The sequence below is a fragment of the Bombina bombina genome, chromosome 6, assembly GCF_027579735.1.
Source record: "Bombina bombina isolate aBomBom1 chromosome 6, aBomBom1.pri, whole genome shotgun sequence".
Classification (NCBI taxonomy): Eukaryota; Metazoa; Chordata; class Amphibia; order Anura; family Bombinatoridae; genus Bombina; species Bombina bombina.
The window spans coordinates 1,122,200,894-1,122,225,112 of NC_069504.1; the positions used below are offsets into that span (position 1 = coordinate 1,122,200,894).

A 24,219-nucleotide genomic window follows, 5' to 3' on the forward strand; every position below is an offset into this window, starting at 1 on the left:
AGTTCTGGTGAACTGCTGGTGCAATACCGCCCCCCTGCAGATTGGCGGCCAATCGGCCGCTAGCAGGGGGTGTCAATCAACCCAATCGTATTCGATCGGGTTGATTTCAGTCTGCTGCCTCGGAGCAGGCAGACAGGTTATGGAGCAGGGGTCTTTAGAGCATCAAGCTCCATACGGACCTTGATAAATATGCCCCAAAGAGTTTTGTGTGGAGGAAAGAACAGGAAAAGTAGTTCCAGGGACTTTACAAACTGAGTATCTGCAAGAAATGTGCGTATCCCATTAATATATAAAGAATTCTAACTTTTCTGTATGAATTGTGTATAGTAATCATTAAGAGCTAACTGAAACAAGCTGGTGAACTGAGACAATCAACTAAATATAATTAAACACTCTTGGTTTTGTATAAAAAAACTAAATTTACACTTACCTGAAAAATGTCTTTTTTTTCTGGATATGGTAAGTCCACGGCTTCATCAATTACTGTTGGGAATATCACTCCTGGCCAGCAGGAGGAGGCAAAGAACACCACAGTCAAACTGTTAAATATCACTTCCTTTCCCACAACCCCCAGTCATTCGACTGAAAGGAAATGGAGAAAAAAGAAGACATGGTGTAGAGGTGCCTGAGGTTAAGTAAATAATAACTGTCTTGAAATAAAGGGCGGGACAGAGGACTCACCATATCCGAAAAGAAATACATTTATCAAGTAAGCATAAATTTTGTTTTCTTTCCTAAGATATGGTGAGTCCACGGCTTCATCAATTACTGTTGGGAACCAATACCCAAGCTAGATGACACAGATGAATAGGGAGGGACAAGACAGCTAGACCTAAACAGAAGGCAACAGCTCTTGAAAAAACTGTCCTCCAGAAGAAACCTCGGCCGAGGCCAAAATATCAAATTGATAAAATAAGGAAAAATATGAAATAAAGACCAAGTTGCAGCCCTGCAAAACTGATCCACAGAAGTTTCATCTTTAAAAGCTCAAGAAAAAGAGACAGTCCTCGAGGAATGAACCATAATTCTCTCCGGAAAAGCAAACGAGTTTAACTTCTCAACCAGAGCAAAAGAAAATAAACAAAAACAGATCAGAAGACTGGCAAAAACCCTAAGCACCAGTAGAAAAAATATTTAAAAAAAACGCACAAATTCAAGGTTGTGCACACACATTCCTTATGAGAATAAGGATGAAAACACAGAGAGGGAACTACAATTCCCAAACAAATTTCAACTCGAAACCGCTTAGGATGAAGAACCGCCTTATCCAAAATAAGATAAAGCGAATCATACTGCAAGCCGAGAGTACCTAAACTCTCTGAGCAGAAGAAATTTTCCAAGAGAAAATTTTAGAAAATCTATGGAATGCTATGGCTCAAACTGAGCCTGCTGCAAAACCTCAAAAACAAGGTAAAAACTCCAAGAGGAGCAACCAACTTAAACACAGGCCTGACACTAACCAGGGCCTGACAAAAGGATTACACATCTGGCACCTTCTCCAGACATTTGTGTAAAACAAAGAACAATGCAGAAACCTGCAGAAAACAGATTTAGAAAAACGCCCTCAAGACCAACCCGGAAAAAGGACAAAAACCCTAGTAATCCTTACCCTACTTCCAAGAGTAGTCCTGGGATTTCCACCAATAAGGAAATTTACACTATACCTTATGGTAAAAGCTACCAGTAATAGGCTTGCGAGCCTGAATCATTGTCTCAATTACCGATTCAGAAAATCCACGCTTAGACAGAACTAAGCATTCAATCTCCAAGCAGAAAGCTTCAGAGAGACAAAGTTGGATGAAGGAATGGACCCCGAATTAGAAGGTCCTTCCAGAGGAACAGCCACCAAGGTGGAAGAGATACATCCCTGCTAGGTTTGCATACCAGATCCTGCGAGACTATGCAGGAACTATTTTAAAAAAAATGATGCTCACTCCTATTCAATATGAGCAAAGACTTATGGAAGGCGAGCAAACTGAGGGACAGAGATGCTAGACTGAAAACCCAAGGAACCGCCAGGGAATTTAACAGAGCAGCCTGCTGATCTCTTGACCTTTAAACCCAACTAGGAATTTTGTCGAACTGCCATCCCCAACTCTAGCACCCCCCATTTGAGGGTTAACCTGGAGAACAGCACCGGGAGAAACACCCACTCCTCAGGATGAAAATTCTAAATGCTCAAGTAGTCTGCTCCCAGTATCCACTCCTGAAAGTTGAATCGTGGATAGACAACAAATGTGAGCGTCTGCCCACCAAAACAATCCACGCCAATCATGGCTAATGAACTCCAGGTTCCACCCAGGCGGTTGATGTAAACAACCCAGATGAAATTGTCCAACTAGAATCTGAAAAAATGGCTAAGACAACTGAGACCAAACCATCAGAGCATTGTAGATTGTTCTCAACTCCAAGATGGTTATGGGAGAAGCAGACTCTCCCCCAATCCATAATCACCAACCCAACAAGCTGGCGTCAGAGGCCATTTTTACTCAAGAAGGTCTCTGGAAGCATGTGGCCCGAGACCGAAGCTCCCACAGAACAAATATAAATCTATCCTCCGAGACAAAACCACATGATCTCCGTACCACTATCTGATCATACAGAATAGCAGACTGTCAGATGGAATCTAGCTCAGAGATGATGTCCAAAGAAGTAACCATCAGACCAATTACCTCCATACATTGAGCCACTGAATGGCCAAACAGTAGAGAGCAGAGAGAGGCAAGAAGAAAGAAACCTTGATTTCCTGACCTCTGTCAAAAATACGTTCTGAGATAGGTAAACTAATATGGTCCCTAAGAAAACTACCCCTGTAGCTGGAACAAGGGAACTCATTTTCAGATGCACTTCCCATCCGTGGGAATGAAGCAAAGACAACAAGATCCCTGAATGAGAGCTTGCTTGTCAAAAAGATGGCGCCTGAACCATTATGTCATCCAGGAAGGGCACCACAGCAATTCCCCGAAACCTGATCACTGCCAAGATAGCCCCCTTATGGTCACATCAAAATGACCCTTTAGTACCAAAGAAAAAATGGAACCACTGGTTTCCATTGTGAAGGACGGTACCCTGAGAAACTTGTTGAGACACTTTAGGTCTACCATAGGATGAATAATTCCCTCTTTTTCGGGAACCATGAACAGGAATGATTAGAACCCTAGACCCTGTTCCCTTACAGGAACTGGAACTATCACTCACAGGTAAAAGAGGTCCCAAACAGACTTCAAAAATGTCTCACTGTTATCTGGAAAGAAACAAAAGAAAAAGTGACAGTATACTAGCACTCTTGCAAATATCAATTAGAAATATGTAGAGTGACAAGGAGGGTCACCTTGAATCAGGTTAAAATATAACTTTTATTCTATCCAGTTAATATATACATATAAATGTATAGTGTAAATATGTATAAATGAGTGTGTCTTAAAACTAAGATTAAAATTGTATATAAGGGACAAATATCCACCAAAAACATATAATAATCTATAGTTCTAAGCCCCACACAGTTTCAATGCAAACTAACATTCGGTCAATTCTGCAGTAAGTTATCTACAAAGGGGATAGACCCCATCAACAAATTTAACTCAATAAATGCAGTGAAGAGCAGGAGTAAGCATCGGTCTGTGTGGGTGCCAGTAAGCCCAATTGTAGGCCCAAGCAAAAGCACAATAAATTACAGCTATATAAGTGGATATAGTCCCCTAAACACGCCTGATGCGCATTTTGCCGTTATCACGGCTTCCTCAAAGGCTAACCCGATCTGGGTTTGTCTCCTAGCCTTTAAATGAAACATGAACCAATCACAGTGGAGTGTGACTACACACCCACTGGTTCAACCTATCAGATTGGTTGGCTCCCATTGGTTAGAAGCCGTCATGTGATCGCAATGTCATCCTGTTAAAATAAACACATTATCTGCGATCAAAGTCGGGGTATATAAGAAATACTGTATTTCGATCATACTGTCAAGCCGAACATCGTTTATTAATGGCCCATGTTATTGATGTCTCTCAATTAATTAGACAATTCAGCCCAACAATACTAATGATTAAACTACAGTGACAAGGTGCCACACAAACTGTCATGTTACGTTGTGTGTCTAATCCGGGTTGGTACTAAAACCAATCAGAGTGAAGCATGCGTACACACCTACTAGTATAACCTATATGATAACATCATCATTCTGATTCTGATAATGATTCCTCTGGTTCAGAGGATTCTGTTTCAGAGGTTGATGCTGATAAATCTTCATATTTGTTCAAAATGGAATTTACTGTTACTAAACATCTTTCGTTACAAACCCAAGTTATTACAATATTTCCCTGAGTAAGACCATCTGTGCAAACGTATTAGGTTAAACTGTACAGTGATTATCGAGTTGATTTGTGTTAGTGTCACGCATCATACAAAAAATGTATGCGGTTAATCAAAAATATATATGTCATAGCAAATCTCCCCAACACTGATGATGGTGCTGCAGTGATTGGATATCACACAAACCATTATAATACAATATGCAGTATATTTAAAATCTCCGCGATCATGCACACAAGATGCCACAAATTAACATCATATTGTCCTACTAAAACTCCTTTCCCTACAAATCCAAGTTATTATTATATTGCCCTGAGTGGGACATCTGTCAAAAATGTATTAGGCTAAACTGTGTAGCAATTATCAAGGTGACTTGTGTTAGTATCACGCATCATGCACAAACTTATGCGGGTAATAAAGAATATATATGTCATAACAGATCTACCTAGCAATAATAGTTGTGCTGCAGTGATTATTATCTATTATCTAATTTGCTCAATTCTGTAGATATCCTTTGTTGAAGAAATAGCAATGTACATGTGTGAGCCAATCACACAAGGCCTTTATGTGCAGCAACCAATCAGCAGCTACTGAGCATATCTAGATATGCTTTTCAGCAAGTGATATCAAGAGAATGAAGCAAATTAGATAATAGAAGTAAATTAGAAAGTTGTTTAAAATGACATGCTCTGGTATTTAGAAGAGGGCACCTGGTGGAGGAGGAGCAAGGTCCTGATTGCTGAGCTTCCCTCCAGTCTCACAGCACCTGGCGGCAGGAATTTCGCGCCTCCCCACTACCTGGGGCTGCTACCTGGACAGGTTCTATCAACTCCTCCGGTGCCCTGCAGTGGAAATCCAACCCACTGCCTTGCTGCAGAACAGACACATAACCTGCTTATATCTACACTACTGAACTGCCAATAGCAAACAGAAAATATACCCCTCTTTGGGGACTACCTGATAAGAGTGAAATATAAGGGGAAAAAGTAAAGTAAAGGGTTCCAAACATTTGAATTCTCCCCTGCTCCAGCCTTCGCTACACGGACTTGGCAATATTCTGCCGGAACTAAAAGACCCCCCTCCCCTCCGCACCCGTCTCGACTTCAAAACTTGCCTTGCTGTACCTGCCGGTTTCTTGAGAGAGACAGGAAGACCACGGACTGTTTGAACAGGTACCTCTGCCCCGGTGGACCTAGCGGTACGTATGCTGCCCCCTCCCCCACCGAAGTTGCGTGGGAGGAGGCATTGAGAGTCTCGCTGGATAACAAGATCAGCGAGAGATACGAGACGGATTACCGCAGCTCCCCTGCCTCTGTCCTCCTCCCACCGGTGCTGCGTGAGAGGGGTGCGGGATACGCTGTCAGCGCAAAGAATCCTTGGACACCGGGTTGTCTATAAGGTGGCTTCCAGAGTACCTGCTCCTTACCGGCACCGCTGCAACTATTCCGGCTCTTTAAACTTCAATAGAGGGATGACGGGTGTGCGGAGGCGAGGGTAAGTTTCACTGTGCAGCTGTGTCCAGACGGCGAAACTAATTCCTAATTAAATTGTGAACATTGGTCGCATAGTCAGGCTTAACCTTAGGAACACCTTATCCTCAAGCTGTAAATGACTGCTCATATAAACCAATATACGAAAGGGGAAACAGAAGAGGAGTACTTACTTACTTAATAGCCTACATAATTCAAGGAAGCAAGGAAGTGAAATATCGGAAGGCTTAATATAGCAATAACATTTTATATGTCCTGTTTCTCCCTGCTTACAAGCTCATACTGTGGAAAACTGAGACTTTGGATAAAATAAAACCCTCTTTCCTTATGGGATTTATCAGAAGACTAATGCTTTGAAAGAGACATTTGTCAAGAGTATTTTCTTTTTTTTTTTCTTTCTTCCTCTTCCTAGAAGTGTGGAAGTTGACTCTTCCCCTTAGAGGGAAGGGAGAGGGAGGAAGGGGAAAGGAATAATGGTTAAATTTCAATTGTAACTAAAATAATAATAGGTTCTATGAGTTTGGTTTTCTTTGGCTGCATTTATATATTTTATTTCTGTTAAGTTAGTAATTATGATTGCTGATGTGATTTACATTTACAATACTAACTATTAAAACCAATGCTTAATTGCCTTGGGCCCTTATAGTACCTCCTAGAAATTATATAAATACCTATTTTTTGAAGTTAGATTTGGGTACTAAAATCTCGCCCCAAAGCCTAGTTATCTACCTATTAGAACAGAGCTCTTGTTATTGTATTCATCTTTGCATTTATTCTTACAGAAAGTAGGGAGAACATTTGGTACATATTTACTTATTTTGCAAATTTTGGTCATCTCTTTTTTCCCTTTTTTTTTTTTTTTTTTTTTTTTTTTTCTCTCTTTTGAGGAGAAGGGAGGAAAAGAAATGTGCTCATAACCCTATACCCTACATTTATAGTTATATCTTAACCTTAAACTCTACAAATAAGTGGAGATAACTTGCATTACTTTCTCACTATTTGAGTTATTTAAAAATTCTCGCTTTACTGTTATTTAGCTTTTTCTTAACCCAGGGAGTTGGGAGGAATATTTCCCTGCTGCCGTAATAAACTCACTCTATCACTACTCACGATAATCTCAATTTCCCACATAAACTATCAATAATTAACCTTTTCACTATAAACTCACTTAGATTATCTTTTTTGTTGTTTTCTTCTTTGCAAGTGCACCCCCCGGGCTCTTGCAGCCCCCTCATACTGGGTCTTCACTTTCCCCACTGGTACACTATCACTCCCCCCCAATATTAATTTTTTTTACCACACATTCACTTTCACTATCCCCTCCCCCCCCCTTTTTTTTTTTTTTTCTCCTCCCCGATTCAACACCTTATAAATCACAATCACACGGTATATGGATAAATATCTTTCCAACTCCCCAAAATATACTTCCCCAAATATGACAGGAAGGCATAGAGATCGAAAAATTAAGAATCCACCAGAACCAGGTATCGAACAAACAAGTCTTATAAATTTAGCAATAATGCCAGAAAACCCTAACATGCAGACATTAGTGACCAATATTGCTGAAGCACTTACTCCTAATTTTGAAACCCTCAAAACCGAAATTAAGAATGATATCTCCTCCTTAACCCAAGAGGTGCGGCAATTTTCAAACAGACTCCAAGAAGTAGAACAGAGAGTATCGGATCTGGAAGATCAAACAATTATTCATAATTCCAAAATTGAGAATGCTGATAAAAAACTACAAAAAATCATGAATAGACTAGAGGACCTTGAAAACCGTTCACGACGGAATAACCTTAGAATAATTGGTCTGCCTGAAACTAAACAATTTTAAAACCTTGATACTTTCATATCCGATACTCTCACTAAAGCTTTAAAAATTCCCTCCTCATACCCCCCGATGATAGTAGAGCGAGCCCACAGGATAGGCCCCCCTCGATCAGAAGGTAATAACAGTAGCAGAAATCGGCCGGTTATAGCCAGACTCCTTAATTACAAGGATAAAGACCTTTTGTTACAGTATTCACGAAAGAATCAACCGATTATGATAGAGGGCAATAAAATTATGATTTTCCAAGACTTTTCGGCAGACACTGCTTTAAAAAGAAGGGAATTATCCCCGATTTGTTCAAAATTTATACAACAAGGGTATAGGGCGGTTCTGATTTACCCCTCAAAATTGAAAGTGATATTGAATGGAACAACACATATTACTGAAGATGTTCAAATAGCTGAAAACCTTCTTAAGTCTCTTGCTGGTTAGACATAGGGACAAATTATGATTAACGACTTTACACATGTGGCTCCATGCTGTTTTTTTCTCTTTTATATGGTATTAATTCTAGAAGCAGGTTATGGCGATGGTAATCCTGGGGGAAAATGGGACCCCTCCCCTCCCCCAACCCCCCCCCCCTCCCCCTTTTTTTGTTTCTTCCTTTTTTTTTTTTTTTTTTTTTTTTTTTGTTGTTTCTTTTTCTTTTTTTACCTTTCCTATATATGTTAGAGAAAAATGACACAAAATTCGGAAAAATTTAAAATTGTATCATGGAACGTAGGGGGAATTTCTTCCCCTATTAAACGCAAAGCAATTCTGGCACACCTACGAAAAACTCAGACGGATATTGGTCTATTACAGGAAACTCACTTAAACTTAGAGGAATCACTAAAATTAAAATCATCTTGGGTAAGAGAAGTTTTTATAGCCCCGAGTGTAGGAAAGAAGAGAGGAGTAGCAATACTCATAGGCAAAAAACTCCAAGTGGAGATTCTGGACTCTGAGGCCGATTCTGGGGGGAGGTATGTCCTGGTTAAGGTGAAAATAGGTCAGGCAAAATATACAATTTGCAATGTCTATGGGCCAAACAAAATTGATCCTGAATTTTGGGACGTATTACAAACAAAGCTCCTTCTGAGAACTGAAGGACATCTAATTGTGGGGGGGGACTTTAATATGGCCCCCCAATGTCCCATAGACAGACTTAGGAAAAACACTAAATGTTTGAAACAGAAAAAAGATAATCTTGAGCGCAAAATAATCAATAATATTAAACAGACCCTCTCTCTGCGCGATATTTGGAGATATCAGAACCCTGACACTCAGGACTTTACCTGCCTATCTAAGGCGCACAAAACATTGTCTAGGATTGACCTGTTTCTAATCGGGGATCACCTAAGTCCTATAACAGTTAAGTCCGAGATAACGCCTATCTTCTTATCGGATCATGGGCCTATTACCCTCGAATTTAATATTACCCAACAGAGTTCAAAGAATCATCGATTCTTTTTTCCTTACCACTTTTACAATGATTTCAAATTTAAAGAATGGCTTAAGAACAAATTCAATGAATACGCTCAATTTAATAACAATTACGTTGAACGCTCTGATATTTTCTGGGAAACTGCTAAAGCAGTTCTCAGAGGAGAAATTATGGCATACTCGGCGATCCAAAATAAAAGAAGGAGGGCAAGAGAAAGGGAAGTTTGTAACTCATTGATTAATTCCTACAATCATTACCTACTAGATGGAACGCCCTTCAATTGGGCAAGATACGTACGAGCTAAGGCAGCAAGAGATACCTTTTATCTAACACAGGCAACAAACACTGAGCTTAGGATGCAAGCCAAATTGCATAAATTTGGTAATAAGTCTGGCAAAATGTTAAATAGATTAATTAAAAATGAGAATAAAAAACTTCATATTAACAGAATTCAACATAATGGGAAATCTTTAATTAACCCAGAAGAAATATCTAGGGTATTTTACCAGTATTTTCAACAACTGTACACTAGTAAAGAATTTGATATAAACAAAGCGACAGATTTCTGTAGCAAAATCAACTTTCCTACGGCCACTCCTGAGGAGATTGCCAGACTCAATGCACCTATCTCACTAGAAGAAATTGGAATAATAGTCACCAAACTTCCCATAAGTAAGGCAGCTGGCCCGGATGGATTGCCCAACGAGTTTTATAAAATTCTAATACCAGTGATAGCGCCATATCTGGGCAACCTTTACAATGATATTTTTATTAAACATAAACAGGCTTCCTCCTCTTTCGCATCTTCACTTACCACTCTGATCTTGAAAGAGGGGAAGGACCCTACATGCAAAGAGTCTTATAGACCTATTGCACTGTTAAATTCAGACTACAAAATTCTCTCCTCTATTCTAGCAAAAAGACTTCAACCTATCTTAACTACAGTAGTCCATCCGGACCAAGCTGGCTTTATCAATAACCGTAATTCTTCAGCAAAAATCAGAGAACTACTAGTTACTATGGAATATATACAAAGAACATCTTCTCAAGGGGTGGGGAGGGAGGATCCCCCTGACATGGCTATCTTATCACTTGACGCGGAAAAAGCCTTTGATTTAGTAATCCATAAACATTTAATTTTCTCTTTAACAAAGTTTGGGATTGGGGGTAATTTTCCTAAATTCGTGGAGAATATATACAACCATTCCCTTACAAATCTGATTATTAATAATGATATTACTTCTTCGATTGCATTGAAGAGGGGCACTCGTCAGGGCTGTCCTCTCTCCCCGCTCCTATTTGATTTAGCCATAGAACCCTTAGCAATTCAGATTAGGCGCTCGCTCGAAGGTATAAAAATTCAAAATCACGAAATAAAAATTGGATTATATGCAGATGATTTACTTATATATCTTTCTAATACAGAAAAAAATATCCCAAAACTTCTGCGTATCACTGATCAGTTCGGGATATTCTCAGGGTACAAAGTAAATGCCACCAAATCTGAGTTAATTTGGCTTAGGAAAAATAAAACCAGCATAACAGACATACCCTTTAGAGTGGTAACGGAATCTATGAAATATTTAGGAATTAAAATCCCAATAAATTTAAAAGATCTCTATAAGGTGAACATAACCCCAATCCTAGCATATATTAAAGAAAGGCTTAAAATCTGGCAAAACTTACCTCTGTCAATTTCTGGTCGTACAGCCTTATTTAAGATGGTTCTCCTTCCAAAATAGCTTTACATTTTGCAAAATGTCCCCCTAATTTTGTTTGAGAGAGATATACGGTCGTTAAACTCATCAATTGGCCAATTTATTTGGCAAGGGAAAAGAGCTAAGATAGCCCTTTCCAAATTAACAGTACTAAGAGAGATGGGAGGTTTGGCACTCCCAAATTTAAGATTCTATAATCTCTGTTTTTTAGTCCGCATAGTAGCAGATTGGTTTTCTAATAAGAATTATGTTCTAAATGTTGACTTAGAGTCTAATATTTGTGAACCTTACTCATTATTGGCCTTGGCACACTTGGAACCCAGAGATCTTCCAATAAGCATTAAAGAACTTAAATTTATTCTGAATCCACTTAAAGCTTGGTCTAGATTGACTAAAACTCTTTCAATATGCCCTAAGGCATCAAGGTATCTCCCTTTAACTAAAAATCCGAATTTCCAACCTGGTCTAGACTCACCGGTTTTTAATAGGTGGCATAACAATGGATTGGACAGAATTATTTATCTAATTGATCAGGATAGAAAATGTGTCAAATCTTTTGCACAATTGAGGGAAGATTATAATCTGGTAAACAAAGATTTCTTTGCTTACTTACAGATAAGACATTACATTATGGATCTAACATATAAGACTGGTTGGAGTTGGAATTTGGGCAAGCTAGAAACCTGGCTTACAATAACTAGAGATTCCTCCATGTCCATTTCTCCGTGCTATTATCTATTGAGCCTTAATAAGGCGGTCCCGCTAGTGGAGAACCTAGCCTTATCTTGGAATAATTTAATCCCACATAGTAATATAGAACCTAAAATCATACAACTTTCTTTGAATAAGGTATCAAAAACAACTCTCTCTTCTAACTGGCGAGACGCCCATCTGAAACTGCTGCACAGGGCATATTTCACTCCGGAGAGAGGCCTCAGAGTCCGAAACCCTGAATTTGACAAATGTCCTAGATGCTCTTATTTAGCTGCGGACCTAATACATATGTTCTGGTCTTGCCCTAGGATGAGAAATCTGTGGAGCAAGTTAGAATATTGGCTTAAGAATGTACTCAAAATTGAGCGGATGGACCTCTCCTTGTTTCAGACTATATTCTGTCTGAGGCCTGGAGAGGAGCGTCAGCCTAATGAAAAACTAGTTAACTTAGCTATTTTAGCTACCAGATACCTGATATGTAAGAAGTGGAAACTGAGGGCGATACCATCTATACCAGAAATTAGGAACCATTTAAAGAAACAATGCGTCTTAGAACAGAGAACTACCAATATAGACAATGAACGTGATGTAAATAAATTTTTCCTTAAATGGGCGCCTTTTATTAAGATTTTCCCTGATAGAGAAATCGACTATCTGATATCTCCATTTAAGAACTCGGAGCTAGTATTACTAGGTCTTTGGTGATCTGAGGTAGGTTAGTGCAAATTGAGAATGTTTGTTTTTCCCTTCCCTCCCCCCCCCCCTTTTTTTTTTTTTTTTTTTTTTTTTTTTTTTTCTTTTTTTTTTCCTTCCTTTTGGTCAATAGGGTGGAGTGTGGGGGGAGGGAGGGAGGGGTGGGGGGGAGAAAAATATGGAAAAATTCCAACACTGAGTTACTAAGACAAACTGAATAGTTCAGCTAATTGGTATATGAGATGTAATATACAATTATTTTCTTTCTTGTAAGACTGCTATGGTTTTTTTATTTTTGCTTTTTTTCCTTTTTCTCACTGTTGTCTTACTCTAATATTGCCTTATATCGATGAAGCATAATAATATGTTGTTTTTTCTTTATTGTGAACTTGTACTCACTGTTGGATAAAATAAAATAATATAAAAAAAAAAAAATGACATGCTCTTTCTAAATCGTGAAAGAAAAAGTGAGAGGAAAGAGCGAGAGGAGAGAAGAAAGCGAGAGAAGAAACAAAAAGTGAGAGAAAGAAGAGAGAGAGGGGAGAGAGAGACTTTAATGGAGGTGCTTGTTAACAGTTTACTACAGCAGTGTTTCTCAACTGCAGTCCTCAAGTACCCCCAACAGGCCAGGTTTTTATTATAGCTGGCTAAATGTATTTCCTTCCGGATATGGCGAGTCCATGGCTTGAGTAATTACTGTTGGGAATATCACTCCTGGCCAGCAGGAGGAGGCAAAGAGCGCCACAGTTAAACTGCTATGTATCACTCCCTTACCCTCAACCCCCAGCCATTCGACCGAAGGGAAATGGAGAAAAAGAAGTAACACAAAGGAGTAGAGGTGCCTGAGGTTATAGTCAAAAGAACAACTGTCTTAAAATAAAGGGTGGGGCCGTGGACTCACCATATCTGGAAATAAATACATTTATCAGGTAAGCATACATTTTGTTTTTCTTTCCTAAGAAATGTTGAGTCCACGGCTTGAGTAATTACTGCTGGGAACCAATACCCAAGCTAGAGGACACGGATAAATAGGGAGGGACAAGACAGGCAGTCCTAAACAGAAGGCACCACCGCTTGAAGAACCTTTCTCCCAAAAGAAGACTCAGCCGAGACAAAAGTATCAAAGTTGTAAAATTTGGAAAAAGTATGTAGAGAAGACCAAGTTGCAGCCTTGCAAATTTGTTCCACAGAAGTTTCATTTTTGAAAGCCAAAGAAGAGGAAACCGCTCTTGTGGAATGAGCCGTAATTCTCTCAAGAGGCTGCTGTCCAGCAGTCTCATAAGTCAAATGAATTATACTTCGTAACCAAAAAGAAAGAGTAGTAGCAGTAGCTTTCTGACCTTTACATTTATCAAAGAAACAAAGAGGGTAGAGGACTGGCGAAAATCCTTAGTCGCCTGTAAGTAGAATTTAAGAGAACTTACAACATCCAAATTGTGTAACAAACATTCTTTGGAAGAAGAAGGATTAGGACACAGAGAGGGGACAACTATTTCCTGATTAATATTTCTATTAGAAACAACCTTAGGAAGGAAACCTAACTTAGTACTAAGAACTGCCTTAACAGCATGAAAAATAAGATAAGGGGAATCACACTGCAGAGCCGAGAGTTCCGAGACTCTTAGAGCAGAAGAGATAGCAACAAGAAACAAATCTTTCCAAGATAACAACTTAATGTCTATGGAATGCAATGGCTCAAACTGAGCCAGATGTAAAACTTTAAGAACAAGGTTAAGGCTCCAAGGAGGAGCAACAGACTTAAAGACAGGCCTGTTTTGATCAAGGTCTGACAAAAAGATTGCACATCTGGCACATTCGCTAAACGTTTATGTAATAAAAATGATAAAGCAGAAATCTGACCCTTCAGGGTACTGACTGACAATCCCTTCTCCAGGCCTTCCTGAAGAAAAGATAAAATTCTAGGAATTAAATTCTAGGAATTATAATTCTACTCCAAGAGTAGCCCTTGGATTCACACCAATAAAGATATTTATGCCATATCTTATGGTAAATCTTTCTAGTAACAAGCTTGCGAGCCTAAATCATGATCTCAATGACCGGCTCACAAAAACCACGCTTAGACAGAATTAAGCATTCAATCTCCAAGCAGTCAGCTTCAGATAAACGAGATTTGGATGAAGGAAAGTACCCTGAATAAGGAGGTCTTCCTCATAAGTAGTCTCCAAGGTGGGAGAGATGACATCTCCACTAGGTCTGCAAACCAGATCCTGCGAGGCCATGCAGGGGCTATTAGAATCACCAACCCCTCTCCTGTTTGATATGGGTAATGACTAGTGGAAGGAGAGCAAACTGAGAAAACAGGTATGCGAACCTGAAAACCCAAGGAACCGCCAGAGCATCTATCAGAACGGCCTGCGGATCTCTTAACCTTGAACCGTACCTTGGAAGCTTGCCGTTCTGACGGGATGCCAACAGATCAAACTCCGGCAACCCCCATTTGAGGACTAAGCTGGAAAAAACCTCCGGATGAAGTTGCCACTCCCTGGGATGAAAAGCCTGTCTGCTCAGAAAATCCGCTTCCCAGTTGTCTACTCCTGGAATGTGGATAGCAGATAGACAGCAATTGTGGGTCTCTGCCCACTGAAGAATCAGAGTAACCTCCTTCATAGCTAAGGAACTCCTGGTAACTGGAACCTGATAAACTGGGCTGAGGACAACTGAGGCCAAACCAATAGAGCATTGTAAATCGCCCTCAACTCCAAGATGTTGATGGGAAGATCAGACTCCATCCAAAGGCCCTGTGCTTTTAACAAGTTCCAGACTGCTCCCCAGCCCAGCAGGCTGGCGTCCATGGTCACGATCACCCAGGAAGGTCTCCGAAAGCATGTGCCCTGAGACAGATGTTCCTGAGAAATCCACCACGGGAGAGAATCCCTTGATGACTGATCTAACTCTATTCTCTGAGATAGATCCACATGGTCGCCATTTCATTGTCTGAGCATGCAAAACTGGAGAGCTCTCAAGTGCAATCAAGCAAAAGGAATGATGTCCATGGAAGCCACCATCAAACCGATTACCTCCATAAAGGATGAACAGTAGCCTGAAGAGAGAGGCAAGCGGAAATGATTTTGTTTTTCCTAACCTCTGTCAGAAAAATCTTCATCAATAGAGAATCTATTACACTACTCTTGTAGCAGGGGAAAGGGAACTTTTTTCCAGATTCACATTCTTTGAAAACATTCTGGGAACCGTGGCTAGACCAAATGGAAAGGCCACAAACTGGAAATGTTTGTCCAGAAAGGCAAATCTCAGGAATCTGTGATAGTCCCTGTGAATAGGAACATGAAGATATGCAATATTTAGGTCTATGGTTGTCATGAACTGATCCTCTTGTACTAAAGGAAGAATGGAGCGTATAGTCTCCATCTTGAAGGATGGAACTTTGAGAAACTTGTTTAGAAACTTATACAAGTATAGAATGGGACGGAAAATTCTCTCTTTTTGGGGAACCACAAATAGGTTGGAGTAGAACCCGAGACCCTGTTCCTGCACTGGAGCTGGAACTATCCCTCCCAGGGAGGAAATATGTTGTATACATTTCAAGAACGTCTCTCTCTTTATCTGGTCTGCAGATAATTTTCAGAGAAGGAATCTGCCTCTGGGAGGAAAAGTCTTGAATTCCAATTTGTAACCCTGGGATCTGGACATCTCGTATCCAGGCTTGAGAGAATTAAGAAAGTCTGCCCACCACCTGATCCGATCTCGTATCGGGGGCAAACCCTTCATGCTGATTTGAAATCAGCTGCGGGTTTCTTTGATTGTTTCCCCTTGTTCCAAGACTGATTGGGTTTCCAAGAAGACTTGGATTGTTCCTGCTTGGCAGAAAAAAGGTGAAGGCTTTCCACTGAAGTTATGAAAGGAATGAAAATTACTCTGACGTCTTTTAGGCCTATTCTTCTTATCTTGAGGTAGAAAAGACCCTTTTCCACCCGTAATATCAGAGATAATTTCTGCTAAACTGGGTCCAAACAAGGTTTTGCCCTTGTAAGGCATTGCCAGAAGCTTGAGTTTAGAGGAAACGTCCGCAGACCAAGATTTAACCATAATGCCCTGCGGGCTAGGACAGTGAAACTAGAAGTTTTAGCTCCTAGTCTAACAACCTGTAAAATGGCATCTGCAATAAAGGAATTGGCCAATTTAGGAGCAAAAATCCTATCCTGAATTTCATCCAAGGAAGTCTCTACTTGAAGAGAATCAGACAAGGCGTCAAATCAATAAGATGCCGCACTAGTTACGGTGGTAATACACACCGCAGTTTCCCATTGGAGATCTTGATGAACATAAATCTTTTTCAAATAAGCCTCCAACGTCTTGTCCATTGGATCCTTAAAAGAGCAGCTATCCTCAATAGGAATAGTGTTTCTATTATCCAGAGTGGAAATGGCCCCTTCAACTTTGGGTACAGTATACCAAGGGTCTTTAATGGAGTCCTCGACAGGAAGCATTTTCTTAAAAATGGGAAAAAGACACTCCTGGTTTCTCCCATTCCTGTGAGATAATCTCCCTAGCACGGTCCGGCACAGGAAAAACCTCTGAAGTGGAAGGTTCATCAAAGAAACTATTACGTTTACTAGATTTTTTAGGAGTGACAACGACAGGGGTATCGTAGTCATCTAAAGTAGCTAAAACCTCCTTTAACAATACACAAAGGTGTTCAAGCTTAAATCTGAAGGATACTACCTCAGTCTCAGAAGAAGGAATTATACTGCCTGAATCTAAGATTTCACCCTCAGAAAGTCCCGATGTATCTTCCTCATCAGACTTATGAGAAAGGGCAAATTGGGAAGCAGAACTGAGGACAGGCACCTTATTTTCTGAATTTCTAGATTTGGTCTTGCGTTTTCCCTGTAATCTGGGAATGACAGATAATGCCGCAGATACCGCTGAAGATACCTGGGTAGCAATTTTTGCTTTTAAATAAACTCCACTAGGAGTTATAGAGGAACCGCAGGGCACTGCATGTGGCGCCATAGAGGCTTGGGACATAGCAGGAGAAAGCGGAGGTATTATTTTAACAGTATCATCCTGAGAGACATTAGGCTTAAAAAATTTACCTTTATTTTGCAAGGTTTTCTTGACACATGAAGAACAAAATTGCATAGAGCAGCAATTTGTGCATCTAAACATAATAAGCATGAATTCATGAGAGCAGACTCTTGCTCCATATCAGACATGTTGTGAAACAGTAAATAAACTTGTCAAGATAAGTTTCAAAGATTTTAATATTCAATTAAAATAAGCTAAGTAAAAAATACACTTTAAATTGTATACCCAATTAGGATTGATCCCCAGGTAAAATTAGAAAAGCTAAGAACAAACATTTAATAGACATCAAATAAACTTCTAAAATACCCCTCAGGCAGCCCCACACCTCAATTACTGAGGTGCCTTACCGCTACCAATTAAGACTGGATCACCCAGAAATTGAGAAAAACTACTTTTTCCTCAGAAACGTTATGAACTAAAGCCGGTCATGTGACCACAACTGCACTAAAAATAGCTTCCTGGTACACTGAGTACCCAAAATAACCGTTTGTTTTTTTTAAACCTGACAGTTTAAAGTGTTGCATCGTTATATTTTAAAACAAAGGGGAAATGAATAAGTTGCTGAAATAGAAAATGCAGCCTTACTTTTAGTTTAAACTTGTATTGTTTTATCAAATGTCTGAAAATAAAGCCTAAAAAACATTTTACCCTTTCTTTTTAAGAGAGTTTAAATGTTAGTCTCACACATGCATGGTCTTCCCAACTGGAAGAAAAAGCACCCTGCTCTGCTGTCCGGCATGTAGACAGTTACAAGGTATGAAAAGACACAGTTCTTTGTGTAATTTTGTTAGCTATATTGCACTATGTACTTTATCTCTTATAGGAGATCGACTTTCACTGCTTAGAAGAATTTGTATATCATTTTGAGGATTGCCGCTGTCAGAAGGTTTACTGCACAGAGAACTGTTTAATTTTATTTTTGTCACACACACTTTTGGATCTTTGTGAAATGTTTATTTTTAATTTGGATTTTTGATTTTTGGTGCACACCCATTTTTTAACATGGAACTTTGGACACACTTCATTTATACAATATTTTTTTATATTTTTGGACACGAACATTTTTTCATAGAGATGGTTTTGTTTCAACACTAGAAGGCATACACTTTGGTGCTTTTTTGGAGATATACATCTCCCTGAACATTATTTTTGGAATTTTGTGGACATTAACAAATAGATTTCAGCTTCATGTTTAACAATTCTGTTTTGAAAAGGACGCAGACTTTTTGTTTGCACCTCACTGTCGTTATCACTGTATATCACTGAGCATCATTGTTATTATCACTGGACATCATTGTTATTACTATCTTTGTGTTTTTCTCTCACGGATGGTAGTATGTACATATGTGCATTTTTAATAATACTTAATAATTTTTAATAATTTAGACTGAGTATATATTCTTTGCCCTTACTTGGTTTATATGATACTATAGAATAAATTTTCTTTCCAATACCATATATAGCCACTACCTATAGCTTTTTAGCGCTCCTCTCTTTGCACATTTATCATTTTTCTTTGAGGTTTGGTTGAGAGATCTTGCCCTAGGAGCTTATGTACTCTTACTTTGGCGCTCTGTATCAATATTGTTTATGAAGACACAGTTCTTCACAGAGACCTTTGAAAAAGAAAGAATAGAGTAGCCAACTCTGGCTTTCCAAACTAGGGCAGCAATTGTTAGGAAAACGCAGTAAGTACCTCTTTACAAGTTCCTAACTGCTTTAAACCCACAACTACCCGACTTCAAGGAATGACATGGAATACGGCTATACCACAAAACTTGCTTGTAGATGAAATCAAAATTTTTCTTCAGACACCTAGGGCGCGATCCGATATAGATTGAAGTTTGCGGCGCAAGCGAGGGAACCGGCGTCGCCCGCAGTTTCAGCTCGCAACTCGAGCTATCCCATATATGTCGCCGTCAGATGCTAACGTGCCGTAAGTCTGATAAATCAGCGATGTCCAGAAATCTGCGCAAGTACAAATTTCTGGCGTCGCCAGTGACTTGCGGCACGTTAGAAACTGCCGGCGCCTACAAAACCTGACTAAAGTCTAAATCACCCGCACTGTCTAACACGCCTCCCTAACATAGCCCGACACGTCTAACCCTCTATCCGCTATCCCCCCTCACTATCCTAACAATAAAATATGTATTAACCCCTAAACCGCCGCTCCCGGAGCCCGCCGCAACCTAATAAAGTTATTAACCCCTAAACCGCCGCCAGCTATACTAAATCTATAACCCCCTAAAGTGAGCCCCTAACACCGCCGCCATCTACCTTACCTACCCCCTAAAGTGAGCCCCTACCCCGCTGCTATCTATTTTAAAATTATTAACCCCTAATCTAATCCCCCTACCCCGCCGCCATCTATATTAAATTATTTAACCCCTAAAATACTAAACTATCCCTACCACTAAACCTAAGTCTAACCCTACAAATAGCCCTGAAAAGGGCTTTTTGCGTGGCATTGCCCCAAAGTAACAGCTCTTTTGCCAGCCCTTAAAAGGGCTTTTTGCGGGGCATGCCCCAAAGTAACAGCTCTTTTGCCAGCCCTTAAAAGGGCTTTTGGCGGGGCTTTGTCACAAAGTAAATTGCTCTTTTGCCTACAATCTACATCCCCCTACACCGCGGCCACCTATAATAAATGTATTAACCCCTAATCTAATCCCCCTACACCGCCACCAGCTATATGAACCCTAATTATATTAGGGTTCATATAGTTAATATTGTTATTATATTATATATATATTAAGTATAATAACCCTATCTAACTCTAACATCCTAACTAAACTCTTATTAAAATAAATCTAATATTAATATTATTAATTAAAATATTCCTATTTAAATCTAAATACTTACCTATAAAATAAACCCTAAGGTAGCTACAATGTAATTAATAATTACATTATAGCTATGTTAGGGTTTATATTTATTTTACAGGTAAATTGTTAATTATTTTAACTAGGTATAATAGCTATTAAATAGTTATTACCTATTTAATAGCTACCTAGTTAAAATAATTACCCAATTACCTGTAAAATAAATCCTAACCTAAGTTACAAATACACCTACACTATCAATAAATTAAATAAACTACAAATATCTATCTAAAAATACAATTAAATAAACTAAGCTAAATTACATAAAACAAACAAACACTAAATTACAAAAAATAAAAAAAGATTACAAGATTTTTAAGCTAATTACACCTATTCTAAGCCCCCTAATAAAATAATAAACCCCCAAATAAAAAAAATTCCCTACCCTATTCTAAATTAAAAAAAAGTTCAAAGCTCTTTTACCTTACCAGCCCTTAAAAGGGCCTTTTGTGGGGGCATGCCCCAAAGAAAACTGCTCTTTTGCCTGCAAAAAAAAAACACAATACCACCCCCCAACATTACAACCCACCACCCACATACCCCTAATCTAACCCAAACCCCCCTTAAATAAACCTAACACTACCCCCCTGAAGATCTCCCTACCTTGTATTCACCCCGCCAGGCAGAACTCCTCATCCGATCCGGGCGATGTCTTCCAGCAAGCGGCAGTGAAGTCTTCTTCCATCCGGGCGATGTCTTGAAGCAAGCGGCAGAGAGTCTTCTTCCATCGGCGATGTCTTCAAGCAAATCGGCATCTTCAATCTTCTTTGTTCGCTCCTCCGCCGCGGAGCATCCATCCGGCACGACGACTTCCCGACGAATGAGGTTCCTTTAAATGACGTCATCCAAGATGGCGTCCGCCGAATTCCAATCAGCCAATCGGATTGAACTTGAATCTGATTGGCTGATTGAATCAGCCAATCAGATTTTTCTACCTTAATTCCGATTGGCTGATAGAATCCTATCAGCCAATCGGAATTCGGCGGACGCCATCTTGGATGACGTCATTTAAAGGAATCTCATTCGTCGGGAAGTCGTCGTGCCGGATGGATGCTCCGCGGCGGAGGAGCGAACAAAGAAGATTGAAGATGCCGATTTGCTTGAAGACATCGCCGATGGAAGAAGACTCTCTGCCGCTTGCTTCAAGACATCGCCCGGATGGAAGAAGACTTCACTGCCGCTTGCTGGAAGACATCGCCCGGATCGGATGAGGAGTTCTGCCTGGCGGGGTGAATACAAGGTAGGGAGATCTTCAGGGGGGTAGTGTTAGGTTTATTTAAGGGGGGTTTGGGTTAGATTAGGGGTATGTGGGTGGTGGGTTGTAATGTTGGGGGGTGGTATTGTGTTTTTTTTTTGCAGGCAAAAGAGCAGTTTTCTTTGGGGCATGCCCCCACAAAAGGCCCTTTTAAGGGCTGGTAAGGTAAAAGAGCTTTGAACTTTTTTTTTATTTAGAATAGGGTAGGGAATTTTTTTTATTTTGGGGGTTTATTATTTTATTAGGGGGCTTAGAATAGGTGTAATTAGCTTAAAAATCTTGTAATCTTTTTTTATTTTTTGTAATTTAGTTTAGTTTATTTAATTGTATTTTTAGATAGATATTTGTAGTTTATTTAATTTATTGATAGTGTAGGTGTATTTGTAACTTAGGTTAGGATTTATTTTACAGGTAATTGGGTAATTATTTTAACTAGGTAGCTATTAAATAGGTAATAACTATTTAATAGCTATTATACCTAGTTAAAATAATTAACAATTTACCTGTAAAATAAATATAAACCCTAACATAGCTATAATGTAATTATTAATTACATTGTAGCTATCTTAGGGTTTATTTTATAGGTAAGTATTTAGATTTAAATAGGAATATTTTAGTTTATAATATGAATTAGATTTATTTAATAAGAATTTAGTTAGGGGTGTTAGGGTTAGATAGAGTTTATATAGTTTATATAAATACTATAGTAACTATATTAACCCTAATATAATTAGGGTTAATATAGTTAATATATATATAATGTAATAACTATATTAACTATAATATACTTAGGGTTAATATAGATAATATAGCTGGCGGCTGGGTAGGTAGATTAAATTAGGGGTTAATAATTTTAATATAGATGGCGGCGGTGTAAGGGGTTCACATTAGGGGATAGATCAGTTAGATGGTGGCGGTTTTAGGGGCTCACAGTAGGGGGTTAGTTTATGTAGATGGTGACGGTTTAGGGGTTAAATACTTTATTATGGATTGCGGCGGGGGATCGCGGTTGACAGGGAGATAGACATTGCGCATGCGTTAGGTGTTAGGTTTATTTTAGCAGATCGCGGTTGACAGAGAGATAGACATTGCGCATGCGTTAGGTGTTAGGTTTATTTTAGCAGCCAGTTTAGGGAGTTACGGGGCTCCAATAGTCAGCGTAAGGCTTCTTACGGCTGCTCTTTGTGGCGAGGTGAAAATGGAGTAAGATTTCTCCATTTTCGCCACGTAAGTCCTTACGCTGTATATTGGATACCAAACTGCGCAGGTTTGGTATACCTGCCTATGGCCCAAAAAACTACGGGCGATGGCAGAAATATACGCGCGTAACTTCTAGGTTACGCCGTATATAGGATACCAAACCTGCGCAAATATTGGCGTCGCCGACTTTTGCGGGCGACGATTTTTATCGGATCGACCCCCTAAACTTCACCTCCTCCATGCACCGAAGGCAAAGAGAATGACTGTGGGTTTTGGGTAAGGGAGTGATACTTAGCAGTTTAACTGTGGTGCTCTTTGCCTCCTCCTGCTGGCCAGGAGTGATATTCCCAACAGCAATTACTCAAGCACTGGACTCACCATATCTTAGGAAAGAAAGATGATATAAAACTACCTTAAGTTTGAATGTATAAGTTGTATTATGACATAAGATGTTGTTTACACTTAGTTCCATTCCCTTTTCAAACTGTCCCATTTTACAGATATAAATATTCCAAAATCCAAACTATTCCGTAATCAAAACCTTTTCCAGTCCAAAGCAGTTTGGATAAAGGATTTTCTTCCTGTATCTTGTTAACGTGTTATGCAGTGTATGATAATTTATAGCCAAGGACTATTATAAGTTAATGATGAATCAGTTATACATAGCATGTTTTTAAACAAATGCTTTTTTCTGAGGAAGGGACTTACTTGTTTGATATCTGACAAGAAGCACTGAGTAGGAATATGCTGCCTACATACAGAGATAAATATAAAATGCACAGCAGCAGATGAATCTCAGATCTAAAAATAAGTGAGGGTTACACTGAGCTTCAGGAATGTCAGGAGCTAGTTTGTGTGTGCAGCTGGGAGCTGGCGATCTGTGGGCACCAGTGGTGCAATAGGTAGATGAGTTTGCTACCAACATGAAAATCACAGCAGATCAGCGTGTGAGAATAAACACAAATATCAGATTTATAGGAGGAGAAATAGATTTGTTAACAATTTTGGAATCTGCACAATTCTGTCAATCAGAATCTAGTGAAAGTAGAAGAATATGCCGAGGCCAAGATTACAGCTCATCTGTGAGCCTTGCTGGGGACTGTGCATTATCTAGATCTCTTCCCCAGTCGTTGTAGTACGGCAGCCGTGATGCCGACTTGTCCACAATGTTACTGTGGGAATGATGTGGTGGCAACATTGTCACCGGGGTGAGAAGGGAAATTCATATGCTTAAAGAGACAGTAAAGTAAAAATTAATATTTTATGGTTCAGATAAAGAAGCCATTTTAAAGAACTTTCCAATTTACTGTACTTCTATTACTAAACATAATTAGTTTTCTTGTTATCCTTTCTTGAAGTGTAAATATAGTTAGGCTCCTTGCACTACCAGGAGCTTGCTGAACACACTGAGTCAATGAGCAGCTAGTTCCCAGTAGTGCATTGCTGCTCCTGGGCCTACCCAGGTATTCACTTCAATAAAAGATACCCAGAGAGCAAAAAACATTTGATAACAGAAGTAAATAAGAAAGTTATTTAAAATTGCTGCTCTATCTGAATCATGATAGCAAACAGAGCCTAACTGCTATTCGTAGGTTATGTCTAAACCTATAATAAAGCCTAACCCTACTGCTA

The 24,219-nt window shown here is 39.4% G+C and overlaps 1 protein-coding gene across 1 annotated transcript in view; it reads right to left on the reverse strand.

Moving 5' to 3' along the window:
* The window catches only part of ITPR2 (inositol 1,4,5-trisphosphate receptor type 2), a 920,836-nt gene that overhangs the window by 67,952 nt on the left and 828,665 nt on the right, over window positions 1-24,219 (reverse strand). The gene's annotated exons all lie outside the window — the stretch shown is intronic.